Genomic DNA, 22,354 nt, shown 5'->3' on the forward strand with positions numbered 1-22,354 from the left:
CTGACTGCCATTAAGTACCGAGATGAGATCCTCAGGCCCCTTGTGAGACAATATGCTGGTGCAGTGGGCCCTGCGTTCATCCTAATGCAGGACAATGCCAGACCTCATGTGGTTGAAGTGTGTCAGCAGTTCCTGCAAGATGAAGGCTTTGAAGCTATGGACTGGCCCGCCCGTTCCCCAGAGCTGAATCCGATTGAGCACATCTGGGACATCATGTCTCGCTCCATCCACCAACATCACGTTGCACCACAGACTGTCCAGGAGTTGGCGGATGCTTTAGTCCAGGTCTGGGAGGAGATCCCACAGTAGACCATCCGCAACCACATCAGGAGCATGTCCAGGCATTGTAGGGAGGTGATACAGGCACGTGGAGGCCACACACAACACTGAGCCTCATTTTGACTTGTTTTAAGGACATTACATCAAAGTTGGATCAGCCTGTAGTGTGTTTTTCCACTTTAATTTTGGGGGTGACTCCAAATCCAGGCCTCCATTGGTTAATAAATTTGATTTCCATTGATGATTTTTGTGTGATTTTGTTGTCAGCACATTCAAATTTGTACAGAACAAAGTATTCAATGAGAATATTTAATTCATTCAGATCTAGGAGGTGTTATTTGAGTGTTCCCTTTATTTTTTTGAGCAGTGTATTTTAACCCATCTGAAAAGTGAACTGGCCCCCTCCTGAGGGGAAACTTGAAAAAATGTCTGAAGTCAGATCAAGTCCATTCTCTTCCTTCAGCTTGGCTCCGCTGGGCGCAGTTCTTCTTTAGCAAATGTTCATACAAAATCATCAATGGAAATCAAATTTATTAACCAATGGAGGCCTGGATTTGGAGTCACCCCCAAAATTTAAGTGGAAAAACACACTACAGGCTGATCCAACTTTGATGTAATGTCCTTAAAACAAGTCAAAATGAGGCTGACACACTCCATATCTCACCCTGTCATCACTGTGTCACGGATTTCGCCCGGAATCGCGAGCACACGATCCAGATTACTCGACAGTTCAGCCGTTTTTGGGGATTGCGAATCTCAAGAATGCTACCTCCCGGAAGCTAAAATACAATAAATGAGGGGCAAGGTGAAGAAAGCCATAGCAAATTCGGTCATGTCCCTTGCAGGTGCAATGTACCTGTTGGGTACCCTGACATCGTACTTCCCAGGGGTTCTGTGAGCACAATACCATTCCAGGGTTTTACAGTGTGATCTGCTACATAATGAAGTTTCTCTTAAGGGGCACTTGGAAGGGAAGATGTCCTCATCATCCCAGTCAGTAAAATCTTTATAGAGGTTAGGCTCATCCTGCCACCAATCTCGAGGGGTTCCCTGGGTACTTGGGGTCACTAGCACAATTACCACAGATGCGAGTCCCAGAGGGTGGGGAGCCCAGGGGACCTGGTCAGATATCGAAAAGGGTCTCTGCTCCAATGCAAAAGACCTTCTGGTGGTAGACAAGGCGGTGAATAATTTCTTACCTTTCCTTCAGGGCCAGAATGTAAAGATCCTCTTGGATAATCTAGTTGCGGTAGCATATGTGAACCACCAGTGGACACATGGTCAAGATTGCTGATGAGTGACAGATCATCTCTTCCAGATTACAGAAAGTCACCTCCTTTCCCTGATGGCCCTCCATATAAGGGAAAAAGAAAACACCAGAGCAGATTTCCTAAGCTGCTATCCTCTGACGCAAGGGGAATGGGAACTAAATCAAGGAATTTTTACCCAAATAGCCGAAGATGGGGGGGGGGCCCTCTGGTCAGGTAGATCTGTTTGCCGCAAAACTAAATCGGAAGACAAAGATCTTGTGTTCCCTAAATCTCCTAGCTGTGGATGCTCTCCTGATACGTTGGGATTTCAGCCTGGCGTATGCCTCCCCCCCTGGTTGGCTCTTCTTCTCATGGTCATAAGAAAGATCAGGGAGGACAAGGCCAGGGTTCTGCTGATCGCAGCCTTTTGGCCCAGGAGGCCCTGGTTCTCATGCCTGAGGAGCATGTCCATCTCCGATCCTTGGGTTCTTCCAGAGATTCCGTATCTCCTCAAGCAACTGGCCTCCACTTGACGGTGTGGAACTTGAAAAGACACTGCTAAATCGGAAAGGTTTTTCCCAAGGTCTAGTAACCATCCTGATGCACAGCAGAAAACCTGGGGTTGATGGGGGAGGGGAAGGCGCCAATAGGAAAAATCTTGGTGTTTTACAAAAAGGTCTTGAACTAGGGTTGTCCACCAGCATCCTTGAAGTTCAGGTTTCTGCCTTGGGTTCCCTATATAGCTGTGATCTAGCTGGTAACTACTGGATTTCTCGGTTCATTAAGGCAGCTTTTAGATCTAGACCTATTATTAAAAGCAGCTTGGTTCCCTGGGATTTAAATTTTGTTCTAAAGGCCTTGACTAGCTCGCCGTTTGAGCTAATAGAGTCAGCAACCCTTAAATCCCTCTCCCTGAAGACCGCTTTGTTAATAGCTTTAACCTCGGCCAGGAGCATTAGTGACATCCAGGCCCTGTCTATGGCCTCGCCGTTTACTCAAATTCTGGATGATATGCAGGATCTAGTCTAAAAATCACTCTCTCTCTCCCTAAGGTAGCCATTTCTCTAGCATATACATCTAGCGGCAAGGAAGTGCCAGGAGGGTTGAAGGCTCAGTCCACCCGGGCTGTGGCGACCTCCTGGGCTGAGAAGACAGGTGTCTTGATTAGAAGACATATGTAAGGCTGCTACCTCGTCCTGTCGCTCTACATTCCATAGACACACCCATATCTAACCTATATAGTATCGGCTGACCTCACCTTTGGGAGAAGAGTGTTCCAGGGTGTGGTCCTTCAATAGATTACTTCATCCCTGTAATTCTCTCGTGGTGCTGTCATGGTCGACCGATAAAATCTTAAGTTACTTACCGGTAATGGGATTTTTCGGAGACCATGACAGCACCCTTACATTCCCTCCCTTCACCTTTGTGGGAGCACTCCCCTTTTATAAATTATAATCTCACACTCAATAGGTGTCGTGTGGTATGGCAACTTTGTGATTGTTTGCTGTGTTCATTAACCTGGCGGTCCTCTCAGTGCTCTGTAATCCAAACTGAGGCGGGAGAGAGGTGGCGCCCTTTTAAACCTGTAGGTTTCCTCTCCTTGGTGGGCGGATCCCCTCTCTCGTGGTGCTGTCATAGTCTCTGAAAAATCCCGTTACTGGTAAGTAACTTATGACTATTCATTTGATGGAGCAATCAAAAAGTTGTACCCCAAAATGGTAAGTATTAAAAACGGTCTTAGAAAATTGAAACACGAGCCAAACAATTTGTTTACAAAGTTTAGAATTTTTTAAAAGCAGTGAAATGTTTTTGTTTTTTTTTCTTCTGCACCATTTCACTTTATTTGGAGTTCATTACCCTTTTTTCTATATCTTGCACAGTAAAGTGAATGGTGTCATTCAAAAATACTGTAATTTTGTACCACAAAATACACCTCAACCCTGCTGTATTGAATAGTGTCTGTGTTATTCACTATATAATATGTTGTTTTTTATGGTATACTCATGTATAGTGACTAGTGATGATCGAGCGTGTTCTATGAACCCCTTCGGCGAGCACGCTGTCTAACAGCCGTGACACTTGCAGGCACGGCGACATTAAAAGAAATGCCGAGCATGCCAAAATACTCAGCGAGCACCCGAGCGTGCTCGCCGGAGGGGTTGATAGAACACACTCGATCATCACTAATAGTGACCAGATTCTAAGGAATCTTTTTTACTGGCGCTTGAAGTGCACATTTTTGTAGCGCTAATGATTAGGTAGTATGGAACTATGTGAACTGCAATTGCCATTTAATAATTTAAGGGAATACATCAGATATACCCCTCCCTCCAATTCCCATTCATGACCATGCAGGATTTGGAAAGCTAAATCCATAGACACCTCTATATCTTTTATCTGTTGCTGCATTTCTGAGTGCTCTGGGTGTAATGGAGCACTTACCGAGCCTCAGCCTTCCAAGGTTGCTTCCCTGCCCAGCACCAGCCTCTTTATCTTGATTGATAGCTTACTTTCTGATTTTCCTTGCCTGGTGCCTGACGTCCCAAAAAACTGTGAGCTATGATTGACACTGAGGCTAAGTTCCCACCACGAGCTTTCAGTGAGCTTTTGATGTTACAGAATTAAAGAAAGAAAAAACAAGTAACCTATTTTACTTAATAGGTGCAGGAATGCTGTAGAAAATCTGCAACATCGAAAACTCATCAAAAGCGATGGGAACGTAGCCTAAAGAGAACGGATGCTTGCTGTGGGAGATAATCTCAGGAGACAGAGACTTAACTCCTCATTTGCATGTGAACCAAAATTCTAATTACTTAGGAGTGCAGCAACAGGTAGAAGATATAAAAGTGTCCATTGGTTTAGATTTACATTTCAAAGGCCTGCATGCCAACATCTGAGGTCAAACAGATTTCCTTTTAAAATTAGTGTATTGCTTTGAACTGGAGCTATTGCTTAATCAGTAGCGCCACACACAGTCACAAGGTAGCCCTAGCCTAATGGAGCACCATAGACACTAGCACTGGGAACTTTCCCTCCGTACACGCAAAACATACACAAAAAAAAGCAATTTGGCACGTTACTTAATTATTTATGTAGATTTATAGAATGAAATGTTGGATCTCGTACGAGCTCGATCCTTGTTTTTCACAGAACTCATATCTATTATAGTCTAGGGCTGTTCACATATTTCTGCGGATCGCGTATTTTTCATCGAAACACGTTGACCTGTCGGATTTTGATCCAAATCAAAGTTTAGAACTTCTCGGATGCAAAACAAAGCTGATGAAAATCGGACTTTTTTTTTTTTTTACCTACAAGAGAAATCACTGTGGTCTGAATGAGGCCTTACTCTATTATTTATTTCTTAAGCAGCGTTTATTCCAGGCTGCTGTACACATGAAGAGGGTTTACACACATAAAATACATATATAAAACACAGAAACAAGCTAACCTTGACAGACTAGTATGGAGGGGGACACGGCCACCACGAGCTAACAGTGTGGATTCTGGGGTCTCGCTCCTTCCCTCAGGGTGTATTCCAAAAGCCGCCTCCAATAAGCAAGTTCTGGACAAGCTGCAGGTGGAGAGGGAGCCCGGATTACGGTGAAGGCCCAGACTGCGTCTCTGTTTTACACTTACGAGGGAAAGAAGTATCTCCTGAACCTGATCCACACTCCGGTGAGTGTGACGTTTCTTCTTGATTTGTTTCTCTGTGCTCTTGTTGCAGATGTTCAGATACTGAATGAGTTATACAAAATGCAGCAGCTGCAATAATAATAATAATAATTTATTATTTTACAGGGTGGGCCATTTATATGGATACACCTAAATTAAATGGGAATGGTTGGTGATATCATCTTCCTGTTTGTGGCACATTGGTATATGGGAGGGGGAAAACTTTTCCAGATGGGTGGTGACCATGGCGGCCATTTTGGATCCAACTTTATTTTTTCAATGGGAAGAGGGTCATGTGACACATCAAACTTATTGAGAATTTCATAAGAAAAACAATGGTGTGCTTGGTTTTAACGTAACTTTATTCTTTCATGAGTTTTGTACAAGTTTATAACCACTTATAAAATGTGTTCAAAGTACTGCCCATTGTGTTGGATTGTCAATGCAACCCTCTTCTCCCACTCTTGACACACTGATAGCAACACTGCAGAAGAAATGCTAGCACAGGCTTCCAGTATCCGTTGTTTCAGGTTGATATCACCAACCATTCCCATTTAATTTAGGTGTATCCATATAAATGGCCGACCCTGTAGATCTAACACTGTTTTGGTTTTTCTATAGACGCCCATAAGAGCTATCCAATATTTTAAAATTGAAAGAGTTTGCTCTCAGATTACAACTTATCGCTTTTCTACAGAACAGATTGCTTGCTAATAGCTGGGGACCCATCTCTGGGACCCCAATCACAGGAAATCAGGTGCAGGAGCCATATTACGCCAATGGATTGGCCGATGAGCGTGTGCACTGCTGCTCCACTCAAAGTGTAATGGGCTGCCGGAGATGGCCGAATTCAGAGCTCAGCTATCTCCATCAGTCCCGTAGACAATGGCACCACTCCATTAAAAAAGGGGATGTGAGACATCTGTTCTTCTGATCATTGGAGGTCCCGCTTGTCAACCCCCCTACAGAATAGCCAAAAAGTTGCGATCTTGGCACAGCCTATTTAAGAATGCTATAGAAAAAAAACCACCAGCTCACCCACAGCGGCTCTCGGCGTGCTGAAGCCTGGAGATCGTGTGGCCACACGTGTGTAAATCACAGGAAAAAGAAAAGGAACTCCAGCTCCATAAAATCCATCTTTATTATTTCATCTTTAAAAGTCCATTAATCCACAAGGTTCAAGTGAAACATTTTTGCAACATAGCAACGTGTTTCCAAATCTCAGCATTCTTTGTCCATCTACATACGAAATGACTCCCCTCACATTTATACATGGTTATTTAAGAATGCGCCTTGTATCCATCAATCCATATTTGTCCAACATGTTTTCCCTTTTAACGTTTTTGTACTTTTGTATTGTCATGTTGATTTTAGCTACGAAGTTTCAAGGTCCCTTTCTGCTTGCCAAGGTGAATTATTGGTGGTCGACGCAAATGAAGTACTTTTCCTTAGTGACGTTGTATGTAATTATAATGCATATGCTACCTGTAGGGTAGATATAATTTATGATATATGGATTACTTCTTTATTCTTCCAGATTTATTGTACACTTGCATCTATACTCTTATTAGATTCTGATTATATAAAGACAGAGACTCTGATTCCAGCCATGTGTCAATAACTGGCTGCTTGTTTTAGTTTTATCACTCAAGGACTAGTAAACCTGCTACCATGTAGTCCTCCACATTCATGAGCTCTATATATAGCCCCACCCGCACCACTGATTGACAGCTTTCTGTGTACCCTGTGCATAGGCAGAACATCTGCAGCTAATAAAGGGATTTTATCAACACTGCATCAAGCAGCTCAGTAAGTGACACATCGCTGGAATCCAGGAACCACGGGTTTACCGTAACTAGAGGGGCCAGAAGACTGCGGCGTCTGAGCTCCTGCACTGATTAGAAGCACTTCACTATCATATTAAACCGTGAAGGTTGCTGCTAGCAGTGCAAAGGTTAATCTGTTCAGTTGAGAGCTGCTAGAGCTTTCCAGCATTGATGGTCTCAGCTGTTCAGTGTTGGCCTTTCCCCTCTCCTATATATACTCGCCTCTGGCAATCTTGGATTGCCAGTGTTAGATTTATGCTGCCTAGTTCTGGAGTCGGAGGTGTTGGTTGTTTTGAAGAGGCGTTTGTGTGTTAACCACTGTCTTTGCTAGAGACATAAGGAGACACTCCAATTTGCAGGGGGCCTGGGGTCAAGGGCACCGAGGTTTGAGTTAACTGAGGAACCCATTCTGTTGGGTGTGGCGACTTGTTCTGTTGGTCCAACTGTAGTTTGGTGGAAAGGGGGAGTGTGTGTGTGTGTGTCTTTCCTAAATTCCTAAACACCCACCGGAAAACTAAGGCGCCCGAGTTGCGTGGTGAATTGGCAACTCGGGGGTGTACTTATTTCCTCTGTGGATAGGTCACAATTTTTTTTTTTACCGTCCAAGATCCATCTTGGCAAAAGTATGGTGGTAATTTCTGCCTTTCTGGACAGTGGGGCGGGGTTTATTTTGATCGACGCTAGGTCCGATCAGGACCTCAAACCTCATAAATTTTCTGGCTCAACACCCATAATCGCCATTGACTCTGCACCCTTGAGCTAGGGGTATTTTACTCTTGTCGCTCGTGTGCTACATCTGCAGGTAGGGGCCTTGCACTCAAAATTTATTGACTGTTATGTGCTAGAGGGCTTGCCCTCTCCTGTGGTCCTTGGACTACCTTGGTTTACGCTGCACAATCCTGTGGTAGGTTGTGTGCCCACTTTATCTTTTAAGCGTTTCCGCAGCGGCAATTCCACTGCAGGAACGCTTAAACGCTTGGTAGAAGGTCTGCAATGTTCCCCAATGATAATCCGCATGTGCTGTGCACATGCTGCGGAAATTTCCGCTGCGCATTATCAGTGCGGAAAAATCCGCAGCACTACCAATTATTTTGCGTAATCGCGACGTTTTCGCCTCCATTGAATGGCTTAATATCCGCATGACTACATGTGCACATGCGGATATTAAGCGATTCAACGTGCGGATGGTACCCGGGTCTGGAGAAGACGAGACTCTCCTCCAGACCCGGGTACCATGGTACCTGTAAAAAAAAAAAAAAAAAAAGACAAGAAAAAAATACATTATACTTACCTTCTGATGGCCCCCGGTCTTTTCTCCGCTGCGTCCAGTCTCTTGTACGGCTCGTCAGAGGTCGCGTGACCTGTCACATGACTAAATGACGTCATGGAAGGTCCTTTCACACCACCGTGAGCCGTACAAGAGACCAGGGGCCATCAGAAGGTAAGTAAAATGTTTTTTTTTTTTTTTTTTTTTTTACCATTCTTAATCTTTTTTCTTCAACTATTAACTTGGTCACACTATATAAATCCATGCTGGTTGCACGTATTTATATAGTGTGACCAAGTTGTCAAGCACTTTCCAAGTGATGCTAAAATCGCTTGGAAAGCGCTTGACAACCCGCATGTGGAAATGCATGTGAAAAAACGCTTCACTTACGCTTGTCCCTGGCAGGAAAAACACATGTAAAATCCGCATGCATTTTTTTCTGCCAGGGAGATGCAGAAACGCTCAGGAAAAATCCGGCGCATTTCTGCATCGTGGGCACTTAGCCGTAGACTGGCAGACTGGGGAGGTGGTAAAATGGAGCGAGTATTGCCAAGAACACTGCTTGGTCACTCGGATAGCCACGGTGGGTCTGATTTCAGGAATGTGTTTTCTGAACAGGGGTGTCAAGAACTTCCTCCCCATCATCCTTATGATTGCGTCGGTAATATTATTCCTGGGGCCAAGCTGCCAAAAAAGCAGGTTATATAATATCTCTGGTTCAGAGAGGCAGGCCATGAAAAACTAGATCACTGAAAGTCTACCAAAGGGCCATATAAGACGTTCTTCATCTCCCGTTGCAGTGGGGTTTTTCTTTGTAAAAAAAAAAAACTAGGGGTTGCGCCCCTGCCTTGATTTTTGCGAGTTTAATCAGATTACGGTCTGGGATGCATATCCTCTCCCTCTCATCCCAGACCTCTTTAGAAAACCATTTGGCTCCTACAATTTGATGAAACTAGACCTCAGGGGGGCTTATAATCTCATTCACATTGAGGAGATGAGTGGAAGACAGCCTTAAATACTCCTGAGTGGCACTATGAAAACCTTGTGATGGCATTTGGGTTGACTAATGCTCCCATTTTTACTCATCTGGCAGGTAGATCACAACAAACCCATCTTGATGACATAATGGTAGACTCCATACTAAATAAGGAGGGAGTCACTGACTGTGGTGGCCCCTCCCTGGGCCGTGGCGATTGGTGACCCCCCCTTCGCTGCCCCTTACTGACCAGTGATCCTGAAGCCCCCGGAAGGATCCAATGAAGCGAAAGGGACGGCTGCTACAAGCCGTCCCATGGATACATAAACACCGGGACATCCCACGTTACTTCCTTTCTTTGCTGGTCCCGGAGTCGAACTTCATGGAGATTTCAGGATCAGGTCAGATTGCTGAGGCCCTCCAGGCTGGGTTTGCACAGGGGGGTGAACGCTGGTTACAGGCTCTCATGTCGGGGCTCAGCGCTCATCCCCCTGGCCCAAGCTCTAAATCCCCAGATCACCCTGCCCCTGGCCCTCAACCCCTTATGGGAACATCATATTCCCCAGTCCCAGTCCCCTCACCACTTGGGCCTACTCACCCACTCCAATTGCCCACGATACAACGGTCCCCTCCACGGCGGTCGGGTCATCTGGAACGGGGGGCTGCATTACTTCCGCGGCCTGGTCCCGATCCCCGTCCTCACCCGACCGCCGCATCTGCACAACTTTACAGTGTTCATCGGGCCACTCAACCCGGCGCGGGATGGCAGGTGGCTGCGGTAGTGCTGCGGGCGCGCGCTGACTCGGGGAAGCGGGCAGCCGTGGCGGTCCGGAAGCGGGCGCGCGACTCCACTAGGCCGGAGAGGCATGTTGGGGGAGGCGGAGCTGGAGGGCAGGAAGCGCTCGATGCGCATGTGCGGGGCGCATGTCCGCCCCACGTGACCCCGCAGGTCACGCACCCCAGTCCAGAAAGCTGCGGGGCGGAGCAGGAAGCTGAAGCTAGTGCGGCGGTGGACCCTGCGCCTCACTCACAGCGGGCGCAAGGCTCCGCTGCACTAATAAACGAATGCGGGCTGTCTTCCATGTCGGCGGCGGGCTCAGAGGGGATTCAGGTCTCCTGCCTGCCGCCGGCGCTGGAGACAGCATAGAGCCTGTTGTTCCCCACCCCCGTTAACACTCCCGTCCCGCATCCTGCCGAGGAGCGCCCTGGAGGGCGGAGGTCCAGCAGGCACTCCCGTCCTCCAGAGCGCTTTAGGCACACCACCCCGCAGCCTCACAGAAGAAGCTGTGGGCCACTTAGTAACCATTCCCCGCCCCCTCAACACACAGCAGGGGCTGTGGCAGAGCAGAATCCTCTGCCGGGGGCTGTGCTCTGCCTCCCCCCCAAACAATCCCCCACAGAAAAACTCCTATTAAAAATAAAAGAAAAAGTTCCCAAAACAGAACACGTGACACTACACATCCAGGGGACATTGCGGCCCCTGTAATCACCGCAGCCCATCCAGCGCCCAGTCACAGTATCAATACCCCCCTGATGGACACGATGCGGAGCCTAAACACTTCAGCGACCATCCTCGCCTCCCCCATATACCCCTATAATAGCGCAGCGACGCACGCGCTTGACACTGCTATATCATCGCCCTGGCCACAAATAGCACCGACATGTCCCGGCGGGACACATGTAAACTGCGCAGAACCCCCCATACACCCTCAGGGACACAGAGACTCCAGGCGTACTCACTCTAGGCGAACTCGCTGTAGTTCCTCCGACGACAGATCTACGCCATCGCACACAAGTCACCGGCGAAGGAAGCGGTCGTCACAAGCAAAGCGGAGATCGGCATCCCACAGGAGGGGTCACAGGTCGCGGTCCTCAAGGTGGCGCTCACCATCCTCTGCATCAGAGATGTCGAGCGCATCGTCGAGCCCCAACAGCCGCTTGCACCGATCCCGTCCTCCGGGGGACAGAAACGATACAATGACACCCTCCAGAGCTTACAGTCTGCACAATACAACGATTTCACGCAGGTCTACGAGCAGAGGCACGCCGCTCACCCCGAGCGAGACAGGTGTCAGAGTCCCTCCACACATCGGAGTCCCTCCTCCAGCCGCAGGAATGGGTGTGTGCAATATAAGTATAACTGAAATGGGAAATAGTAACACCAACTTAATAGCGGCCCTTAAGGCCATAGTCAAACAACTATCCGTGCCACCAGGCGCTATACATAATTCTACTAAAACAACTCCACCATTAGCCAGCGTACACAAGGACGCATTCTTTTGAGGGATAAGCCCATTGGGCTCACACATAGACGAGGAAACCAGAATTAAAATATGGAATAATGACTACATCGACATTTGGTCACTTGTAACCGCTGACCAACATACTATAGACAAAGAGAAAAGGATAGCCGCCAAACCATTCGACAGAAACAGACAAAAGGTTGCAATGACGATGAGTAACTGGTTACAGGCGTTTTCTGTGCTGGGTTGCATCATGGGCCAAAAGCATCCGGAATGCTGCTCAGAACTATTCATATACCAGGATACGGTGTATAACTTGTACAAAGCCCACGGCGGTTCAGCATGGTGGCGCTACGATGAAGAGTTCCGGAGGCAGTTGGCCCTGCAACCACAGCTAGGCTGGGGGGGTAAAAGCTACAGACGTATGGTTGCGATTAATGCTGTCACAGAAACACCATCCCTTTCCAACAACGGCTACAGGACAACAGACAACAGCAGGCCAAAATTCAGTGGTAGTACGTAGACTAGGGGCCTGCTGGCAGTACAATGAGGGACACTGTCGTTTCTACGCCTTATGCAGATACAAACATGAATGCTCAGCCTGCGGTGCAGCCTACCCCGCGGCAAGATGTTCTCGTCCCGCAAGCAAATGATCAATTAAACTCCCACAGTCAGAATCCAAGGACCCCGGTGAGCGTAAACGCGATGGGCCCCTGGCTAGACCAATATCCTAAGAAAGACGCAGCGGGACAGTTACGTTTTGGTTTCACATACGTTTTTTTTCATCCCTTTCAAACTTAATAAATCGCCCACCTTTGCAAATAACCTTAAATCTGCAAAAGAGCACCCTGAAATACTTAGGCAAAAAATACAAAAAGAAGTAGCTCTAGGCAGAGTGGCGGGCCCTTTCCCAGCACCACCATTCAGTAACCTTAGAGTTTCCCCTCTGGGAATAATCCCCAAAAAAGAGCCAGGTTCATTCCGGCTTATCCATCATTTATCTTACCCAAAAGGAGAGTCTGTAAATGACGGTATTTCGTCTGAAGACGCCTCGGTCTCCTACGCGTCGTTCGACAGAGCAGTAATGTTAGTACGCGATGCGGGGCCCGGAGCGCTGCTCGCTAAATCCGACATAGAATCCGCCTTTCGCCTACTACCGGTGCACCCAGATTGCTACCACCTGCTGGGATGCCAAGTGGACAATGAATACTTCTACGACACTTGCCTCCCAATGGGTTGTTCAATATCTTGTTATTACATCGAACTATTCAGTTCCTTCCTAGAATGGGTGTTGAGGTACGAAACCGGCAATAGGTCCGTCACACATTACCTAGATGACTTCCTATTCGTCGGACCCAAAGACTCAAATCAATGCCAATCATTACTTAACGAATTCACAAACATCTCTCGACGGTTCAGAGTCCCATTATGCCCTACAAAAACCATAGGCCCCACAACAAAGCTATCGTTCTTAGGCATCGAAATCGACACCACAGCAAGGTTATCCCACCTCCCAACAGAAAAAATACAAAAAACACTACACCTCGAGGGATTTTGCACAGTACGGAAAGTAACACTACAACAGATGCAAGTGTTACTAGGCCTCCTCGTGTTCGCGAGCCAGGTGATGCCAGTCGGAAGGGTTTTTTCTCATCGTTTATCCTTTGCAACAAAACGTGCATTAAAACCGAGTCATAGAATCAGAATCAGCAGGCAGCTTCGGGCGGACTTAGAGGTGTGGAAAACCTTCTTACAATCATTCAATGGTCACACGTTATTTATGTCAGCAGAACAGTCCAACATTGAACTAACATTATTCACCGGGGCAGCAGAAGTGGGCGGATATGAAGCGATACTAGATAACCAGTGGTGCACAGGCTTATGGCCTCCGTATTGGTCTGAACAAGGGTTAACAAAAAACCAGACACTCCTGGAACTCTTCCCAATAGTGGTAGCCAAAGAAATATGGGGCACGTACCTAGCGAACAAAAATATACGCTTCATAACAAATAACACCAGCCTAGCGCACTGCATTAATAAGATGGCATCATTGTTTCTCCCAGTGCTAGGCCTACTACGCCGGCTAGCATTCCTGTGCCTAAAACACAATGTATGGGTCCGCGCTAGCCACAATGTGGAGGGGGGGATCTAACGCTGCTGCTAATGCTTTATCGCAATTCAATTGGCAGGTTTTCAGAGAGCTCCTCCCCAACGCCCACCCGTCGGGCACCAGTTGCCCACCCTCCCTATGGGATCTAGTGGCGAACAGCTGATGCCATTAATCAGAGCGTCAGTCGCCCCGTCAACGTGGAAAGCATACGGTAAGGCATGGAAAGACTGGACACGACTAGTAGCAGGCAGACTGGTTGACCAATGTGAACAAGCCAGACTAGATGTAACCATAGAATTTCTCCACCAGCTAATGATGAGGGGCATATCAGGGGCGTCAGCGCAGCAGTGGCGGACCGGAGTAGCATTTCATTTCCAACTACTGAATTGGGGAGATGTGACAAAAAGATTCATCATCAGTCAAGCCTTAAAAGGGTGGAAAAGAGGTCAGACAAGTCAGGAGTGCAGACATCCCGTGTCACTAAATCTGCTCTCAAAAATCATATCCCTAACACCATTAACATGCCACTCACAATTTGAAGCAACACTACTGTCTACTGCATTTGTGATCGCCTTTTTCGGGGCGCTACGCATAAGCGAATTAGTCCCTCGATCCAAAATCACCACCAGTGGAGGCTTATTACACCAGGACGTAGTCATAGCCAATAATGCAATGCGTCTACGCATACGCAAATCCAAAACAGACCCAGCGGGCAAGGGCACTTGGGTGCTTCTAAAACCCACAAACAGTACACTGTGTCCGGTAACAATAGTAAAAACACATACAGCCATCAGGCCACAAAGTAATTTCTTCCTATCACACATTGATGGAACGCCACTATCAAGATACCAGTTCCAATTTATATTTAATAAATGTCTAACATCAGCAGGGAACCACCCCAAAGATTACAGGACACACTCATTCCGCATAGGAGTGGCCACGGAAGCAGCTAGAGCAGGACTGTCAGAAACGGAAGTGCAGAGGATAGTCAGATGGCGATCCGCGTGTTTTGCGAGATACATAAGACCGGGCTTGTTATCCTAACGTGGTTTGTTTCTTTTACAGGTGACGATAAGCCAACAGTGTGGGTGATAGGCCACTCGTACATATACTGGGCAGAAAAAAGGGCGACAGTCCGCCCAGGCGGGAGGAATATGGGGTTTCATGACACATATTTCAACTGGAGAGGTATTAGAGGCCTGCGTTGGCCACAGGTACTAATGGAGGTAATCAACATAGGGAGAGAAGCAACAGGTCCGGTTATCTTAGTTATACACGCTGGGGGAAACGACTTTGGTCATTACAAGAGCGCAGAACTAATGGCAATAATGAAGCTATACACTGAGCGCTTCAGAGCATTTTTTAGTAAACGAACTATAATATGGTCAGAGATTGTGCCGAGAGCGGTATGGCGAGGTGCGCGAGACAGTGCAGCCATCGAACGGACAAGGCGGCTAATAAATATTCGGATGGCAAGATTTTTAAAGGAAAGAGGTGGTGTAGTGATAAGACACCGAGAACTGGAAGGAGATAAAGCTGGCCTCATATGGCCCGACGGTGTTCATTTAACGGATATTGGACTGGACATATTCCTGTCAGGACTCCAGGACGGAGTGGAGCAAGCGTTAATGATGATGGGTGGGAGTCGGAGTCCTGCATACGAGTATGCAGGATCCTCCGTGGCCTGAAATAGATAGGACATGTTGGAAAGTTACTCTTGTTGGCCAACTTTGCCAGTGTGGAGACACAGGGCATGCTGCAACAAGAGGAATTATTTTTGGAAATAAAATGCCTTTCTAATGGAATGAGTTAAAGAGTTAATAAAGCTGTGACTAGTGTTGAGCATTCCGATACTGAAATATCGGGTATTGGCCGATATTCGCGGTATCGGAATTCCGATACTTAATTCCGATACTTTTGCAATATCGTATACCGGAATCGGAAGTTCCCATAATGCAATGAGCCATTTTCATTTTATTCAGCCAATGAGGATCCTAAGAAGTGTGGGCACATCCTGTTAGGCATGTAGGCATCTTAACTAATGGCATGGCTGTGATTGGCTGCTGAAATGATGTCATGATGCACTATAAAAGCCGCCGCCGCCATTTTGAGCTCACTCTGCTGTGAATTCAGTTAGGGATAGGACGCTGTTGTTCTGAGGGACAGTTTTAGCTACCTATTTGGTCTATTCTGCTTTACCCAAGCTACTTTATAAATCGCTGTGCCTTGCAGTGCTAGTGCACAGTTCTCTGTGCTGTTCACCGCTTTCTGCAAGGTCTCTGTGTGTGAGTGCAGCTCACGCTGTAGTGTGTGCTTCAGCCACGTCTGGTTGTAGTGCACTCAGTGTGTGTCACTGCCTCATACATTGTCCTTTTTTGCCAATTCATAATTTTTCCTGATATCTCCTATTAGTGTGGTGGTTCCATCCGTATTCAGCTAAATTGGTTCCAAACACACTATATAGGAGTAGATAGAGAAATTTTTTTGGTCTTGCAGCGCTAGTGCACAGTGCTCTGCATCTGTACTGTTCACCGCTGTCTGCAAGGTCTGGTGTGTGAGTGCAGCTCACCCTGTAGTGTGTGCTTCAGCCACGTCTGGTTGTAGTGCACTCAGTGTGTGTCACTGCCTCATACATTGTCCTTTTTTGCCAATTCATAATTTTTCCTGATATCTCCTATTAGTGTGGTGGTTCCATCCGTATTCAGCTAAATTGGTTCCAAACACACTATATAGGAGTAGATAGAGAAATTTTTTTGGTCTTGCAGCGCTAGTGCACAGTGCTCTGCATCTGTACTGTTCACCGCTGTCTGCAAGGTCTGGTGTGTGAGTGCAGCTCACCCTGTAGTGTGTGCTTCAACCACGTCTGGTTGTAGTGCACTCAGTGTGTGTCACTGCCTCATACATTGTCCTTTTTTGCCAATTCATAATTTTTCCTGATTTCTCCTATTAGTGTGGTGGTTCCATCCGTATTCAGCTAAATTGGTTCCAAACACACTATATAGGAGTAGTTAGAGGAGCCTTTCTGCAGCATTGGGCCCTGCAGCCCCAGCCAGATTAGTATTAGCCTATTTTTTGCAGCCTCATCTATTGCCTTGTAGGTTACCTTCCTACATTGTAATAGCTACAAAAAGTTTGTGATACTATCGTTATTACATCTTTGGGCACATCCAGTGTCTTTTTGTGACAAAAAAAACCTAAATAAAGTTCACCAAACACTCCTCTTTACAGTTGTGTAGGCCACATTAGCTCATATTAAAGTCTAGTCCACACTTTATAAAATTAGTGTTTCTTATACCTGTTAGCAGCTGTTCAGGAATAAGCACACTAAGCCCTTAGTACTTTTCTGCCTATCTTTATCAGTCTACCAAGATGAAGAAGGCAGGGAGTAAGGCATGTGGTCGTGGGCGTGGGCGTGGGCGTGGAGTTTCTGCAGGGAGAGGACGTGAGGATTCTGTGCCTGCAGGGAGAGGACGTGGGGATTCTGTGCCTGCTGCGGGCACCAGTGACTCAGCATCCCCCAGTTTTACCAGGGAACAGTCCTTTATGCGCAGCTTTGTAGGAGCTAGCCGTACCCCACTGCTGCGCGAGGACCAAATTGAAGCTGTTGTCAGATGGATGGCAGCTAACACATCGACTTCAATTAGTTCCAGATCCTCTCAGGTCCTGAGCACTGAAGAGCACCCATCTGTCTCTTCACCACCTGCCAAATTGCCCAGGCAGTCAGAGAGCCCTGGACAGGAGCCATCTCTACTTCTGTTCTCTGAATCTCTTGGCTTGGAAAGAGGGGGCCAGCCAAGCAGAATTCGAGAATTTGAAGAAGAGGTAGTATGCAGTGATGCGCAACCGTTTTGTCTCTCTGAATCTGAAGAGGCGGGTGGGCCAGTGCCTATGGTCAGCAGCACACCTCAGTACGCATCTGATGATGAGACTCAGGTGCCACTTTCTGGTGCGTACTGTGCTGTCGAGACTACCCAGGAGAAGCAGTTGTTTGAAGAGGGTGGCGTAGACGATGAGGTCCTTGACCCATCATGGCGTGAGGGACAGGAAGGTGGTGGGAGCAGCTCTGAGGAAGAGATTCCCCGAACAGCCCAAAAAGGAGGGAGAGGGAGGGGGCAGACTTGGTTGCCTGTAGCCTCCACTTCGGCACCCATTAGTAGCTTGGCTCTTCCAAAATCCAAAGCGGGCGCTCCCAAGACTTGCAGTGCCTGGTCCTTTTTTGACACAGTTGCAGATGACATTTGCTTTGTCAAATGCAAGCTGTGTAATCAGAAGGTGAAAAGAGGGAAAAGTGTCAGCAACCTCAATACCACAAATATGTGGAAACATGTGCGGACCAAGGACGTGGTGGAGTTACAAAAACACACTGAAGACCTAGGCCAACCTACAGCGCCACCTACCACCTCTTCAGCTCGTGTTGTAGCCTCTTCCTCCAGCTCACACACAGCTGGTTCGGCTTCCTCACAGGATCGCCATGGAAGAATCTCTGGCACTGTTGTACAGAGACACAGTGTAATTCCACCCACAGCACCACTTTCCCAGTCATCCTCACACTCCCAGGCCAGTCTACAGCCATCGTTAGCACAGGCATGGGAGAAAAGGCGCCCATACTCGGCAAACCACCCCCGAGCACAGGCTCTGAATGCTGGCATTGCTAAACTACTGGCCCTTGAAATGCTATCATTCAGGCTAGTGGAGACTGACACATTCCGTAACTTTATGGCATTGGCAGTCCCACAATACAACGTGCCCAGCCGATTTTATTTCAGCAGGCAAGCCGTCCCTGCCCTGCAACATCATGTGGAGGGAAAAATTAAACATGCGCTACAAAACGCCGTCAGTAGCAAGGTCCACCTGACCACCGATGCGTGGACCAGTAAGCATGGACAGGAACGATACCTTTCCCTCACTGCCCATTGGGTAAATGTTGTGGAGCCGGGTACAGATCTTGAGAGTGGCGCTGTACGTGTTCTGCCAACTCCAAGGATTGCAGGAATCCAGTCTGTACACATTGACTCCTCCTCATACTCCAGTTCCTCTGAATCAGTGCTGCAGGAGCCGTCACGGTCTACCTCCACATCGACCCGTGAACGGTTACCTGTTATGGTGACCAATATGAGCACAGCCGTGGCCAAACGTCAACAGGCCGTATTAAAATTAATTTCTTTGGGAAATCGAAGCCACACAGCGCAGGAGCTCTGGAATGCCATCAAGCAGCAGAGCGACGTGTGGTTTGTGCCAGCGAATCTCCAGCCAGGCATGGTAGTGTGTGACAATGGCCGAAATCTGGTGGCAGCTCTGGGCCTAGGCAACCTCACTCACATCCCATGTCTGGCACATGTGCTCAACTTGGTCGTGCAGAGTTTTTTGAGGGACTATTCGGATCTTGATGCACTGCTTCACAAGGTCCGCATAGAGTGCGCTCACTTGCGGCGTTCCAGCAATGCAAGATCACGCATTGCAGCTCTGCAGCGCCGATTACGTCTTCCGGAACATCGCATCATATGTGACCTACCCACCAGGTGGAATTCAACGTTACATATGTTGGAGAGGTTGTGTGAGCAGCAGGCAGCAGTAATGGAGTACCAGCTGCAGCAGGCGCAAACAAGTCGCAGTGCGCGCCATTCACACTTCACCACCACTGAGTGGGCCTCTATGAAGGACATTTGCCACGTTTTGCGTGCCTTCGATTATTCCACGCGGATGGCGAGTGCAGATGATGCACTAGTCAGCATGACTATCCCCCTTATCTGCCTGCTTGAAAAAACACTGCAAGCACTAAGGGACGAGGTTTTGGAAGAGGTGGAGGATGAGGAGTCACAAATGCCATCTGCTTCTCTACAGTCTGCGCAACGTGGTTCCTCACAAAGGCCTAGGCAGGGGACACTTTGTGAGGAGGATGAGGAGGAGTCAATGGATGAGGAAGACATCTGTCCAGAGGAGGGAGGTACACAATGCTCTAGTAGTCAGTATCTAGAGCAGGGGTCTCAAACTCGGCTGGGTATATGGGCCGCACATGGAAAAAATTTGAATTTGGGGGGCCGCATTCTTTGTTCAATGTGACATTTTTAGTGATACCATTTTTTTTGTATACACCTTTTGAACATTTTTTCCGTGTTTATTTTTTTATGGCTTGGGTCGTTATGGATGTGGCGATAATAAACGTGCACTTTTTTGTGTTTACTTTAGTTTACATATAAAACAGCATTTTTAGTGCACAATATTTTTTCATGCTTTATTTTTATTTTTTTGATTTTTACAATTTTGTTTCCCCCAATTGGCCACATTCAGTAATATTGTCTTACAATTAGCATCATATAGTAATAATGGCAAACATCTTGTAGTAATGTTCTCCATCCAAGTCCCCATCTTGTACTAATGTGCCCCATCCAGGTCCCCATCCTGTGGCTATGTGCCCCATCCAGGTCCCCATCTTGTGGCTATGTGCCCCATCCAGGTCCCCATCTTGTGGCTATGTGCCCCATCCAGGTCCCCTCTTGTGGCTATGTGCCCCATCCAGGTCCCCATCCTGTGGCTATGTGCCCCATCCAGGTCCCCTCTTGTGGCTATGTGCCCCATCCAGGTCCCCATCCTGTGGCTATGTGCCCCATCCAGGTCCCCTCTTGTGGCTATGTGCCCCCTGTGCTGTTCTTCACACACACACATAAAAAAAAAAAAAAGATGATTCTCACCTGTCCTCCGTTCCCTCGGCGGCCTTCCTGCAGATGTGGCCCGCAGGCACCACAGAGTCCGACCCCTTGACGATCCCGACCTGGTCCAGGAGGAGCCGCCGACAGCAGCGCTGCATTGCCGCACAGAGACTGTCTCCCAGCACAGAATTTTCAATGTCAGCCGTCGGCCAATCAGAGGCCAGCAGCTGACATCTGCATATGGCAATGACGTCATACTCGCTGCACCGACACGCAGATATCAGCTGCTGGCCTCTGATTGGCCGGCGGCTGGCATTGGAAATGCAGTGCTGGGAGACAGTCTCTGTGCGGCAATGCAGCGCTGCTGTCGGCGGCTCCTCCTGGACCTGGTCGGGATCATCAAGGGGTCTGTGCCTGCGGGCCGCATAAAGCAGCCTCAGGGGCCGCATGCGGCCCGCGGGCCGCGTGTTTGAGACCCCTGATCTAGAGCGAGGGTGGGGTGATGCAGAGCAGGCAGAGATCACGCCTCAAGCAGGGGACAGCGTTTCTTGGCCAGTTGCCAGTCTGCAGCACATGGTTGATTTCATGCTGCAGTGCCTGAGAAACGACCGCCGCATCGCCCACATTCTCAACACGGCTGATTATTGGGTGTCCACCCTCCTAGATCCTCGCTACCGGGACAACTTACAAAGCCTCATAACACCGTTGATCCGGGAGCGTAAAATGCGGGAGTACCAAGACGCACTGGTGCATTCCATCATGTTCTCCATTCCAACCGAGAGCAGTGCTGCTAGTGCTTTACAAAGCAGCTCAGTGCGTCGAGGCAGTGGAGGAAGCTCTGCACAAAGAGGGAGCAGAAGCAGCGCCTCAGCACAAGGCAAGACCAGTATGGCCGAAATGTGGCAAAGTTTTGTGTCCCCGCCGCCACAAATGTCTACACCATCACAGACGGCTCCAGTCAGCAGGAGGCAACGTTTCCGTCAGATGGTGACAGACTACATGTCTTGCCCTCTTAGTATACTCCCAGACGGCTCTTCTCCCTTCAAGTTTTGGGTCTGTAAGCTGGATACATGGCCAGAGCTTAGTCAGTATGCATTGGAGGTGCTAGCTTGCCCTGCTGCTAGTGTATTATCGGAACGCGTCTTTAGTGCCGCAGGTGGTGTACTAACAGACCGTCGCATGCGACTATCCTCCGATAACGTTGACTGGCTTACTTTTCTCAAAATGAACAAGGCCTGGATCTCTCATGAATTTGCCAGTCCTCTTCCAGAATAAATAATTGGTTGGCAACAGTATCCAGGTCTCCTGTTGTGTTCATGTTTCTACCACCTGAACTGTAATCCCTGAGCTCCAACACCGCCAGTTGGCGCTTGGAAGTGCCGTCTGCACAGTCAACACTTGCTGCCGTGTTATTGGGGTTCAGTAACGTCAGCTGTTCCCCTGCTGTGCGGACGGCAATTTCTCCTGCTCTGTCCACATTCTCACTACTACAGATTTTAAAGTTGCTCCAATTACACCTCTGACTCCTCTGTTTTCAGTATTATCCCTGAGCTCCAACACCGCCAGTTGGCGCTCGGAAGTGCCGTCTGCACAGTCAACACTTGCTGCCGTGTTATTGGGGTTCAGTAACGTCAGCTGTTCCCCTGCTGTGCGGACGGCAATTTCTCCTGCTCTGTCCACATTCTCACTACTACAGATTTTAAAGTTGCTCCAATTACACCTCTGGCTCCTCTGTTTTCAGTATTATCCCTGAGCTCCAACACCGCCAGTTGGCGCTCGGAAGTGCCGTCTGCACAGTCAGCACTTGCTGCCGTGTTATTGGGGTTCAGTAACGTCAGCTGTTCCCCTGCTGTGCGGACGGCAATTTCTCCTGCTCTGTCCAAATTCTCACTACTACAGATTTTAAAGTTGCTCCAATTACACCTCTGGCTCCTCTGTTTTCAGTATTATCCCTGAGCTCCAACACCGCCAGTTGGCGCTCGGAAGTGCCGTCTGCACAGTCAACACTTGCTGCCGTGTTATTGGGGTTCAGTAACGTCAGCTGTTCCCCTGCTGTGCGGACGGCAATTTCTCCTGCTCTG

At 48.1% G+C, this 22,354-nt stretch overlaps 1 pseudogene; it reads left to right on the forward strand.

Moving 5' to 3' along the window:
- Positions 1 to 22,354, forward strand: part of LOC141197779 (translation factor GUF1, mitochondrial-like) — a 183,989-nt pseudogene that overhangs the window by 125,782 nt on the left and 35,853 nt on the right.

This window comes from Phyllobates terribilis, unplaced genomic scaffold (genome assembly GCF_046119375.1).
Source record: "Phyllobates terribilis strain yellow unplaced genomic scaffold, ASM4611937v1 Scaffold_87__1_contigs__length_6367161, whole genome shotgun sequence".
Classification (NCBI taxonomy): domain Eukaryota; kingdom Metazoa; phylum Chordata; class Amphibia; order Anura; family Dendrobatidae; genus Phyllobates; species Phyllobates terribilis.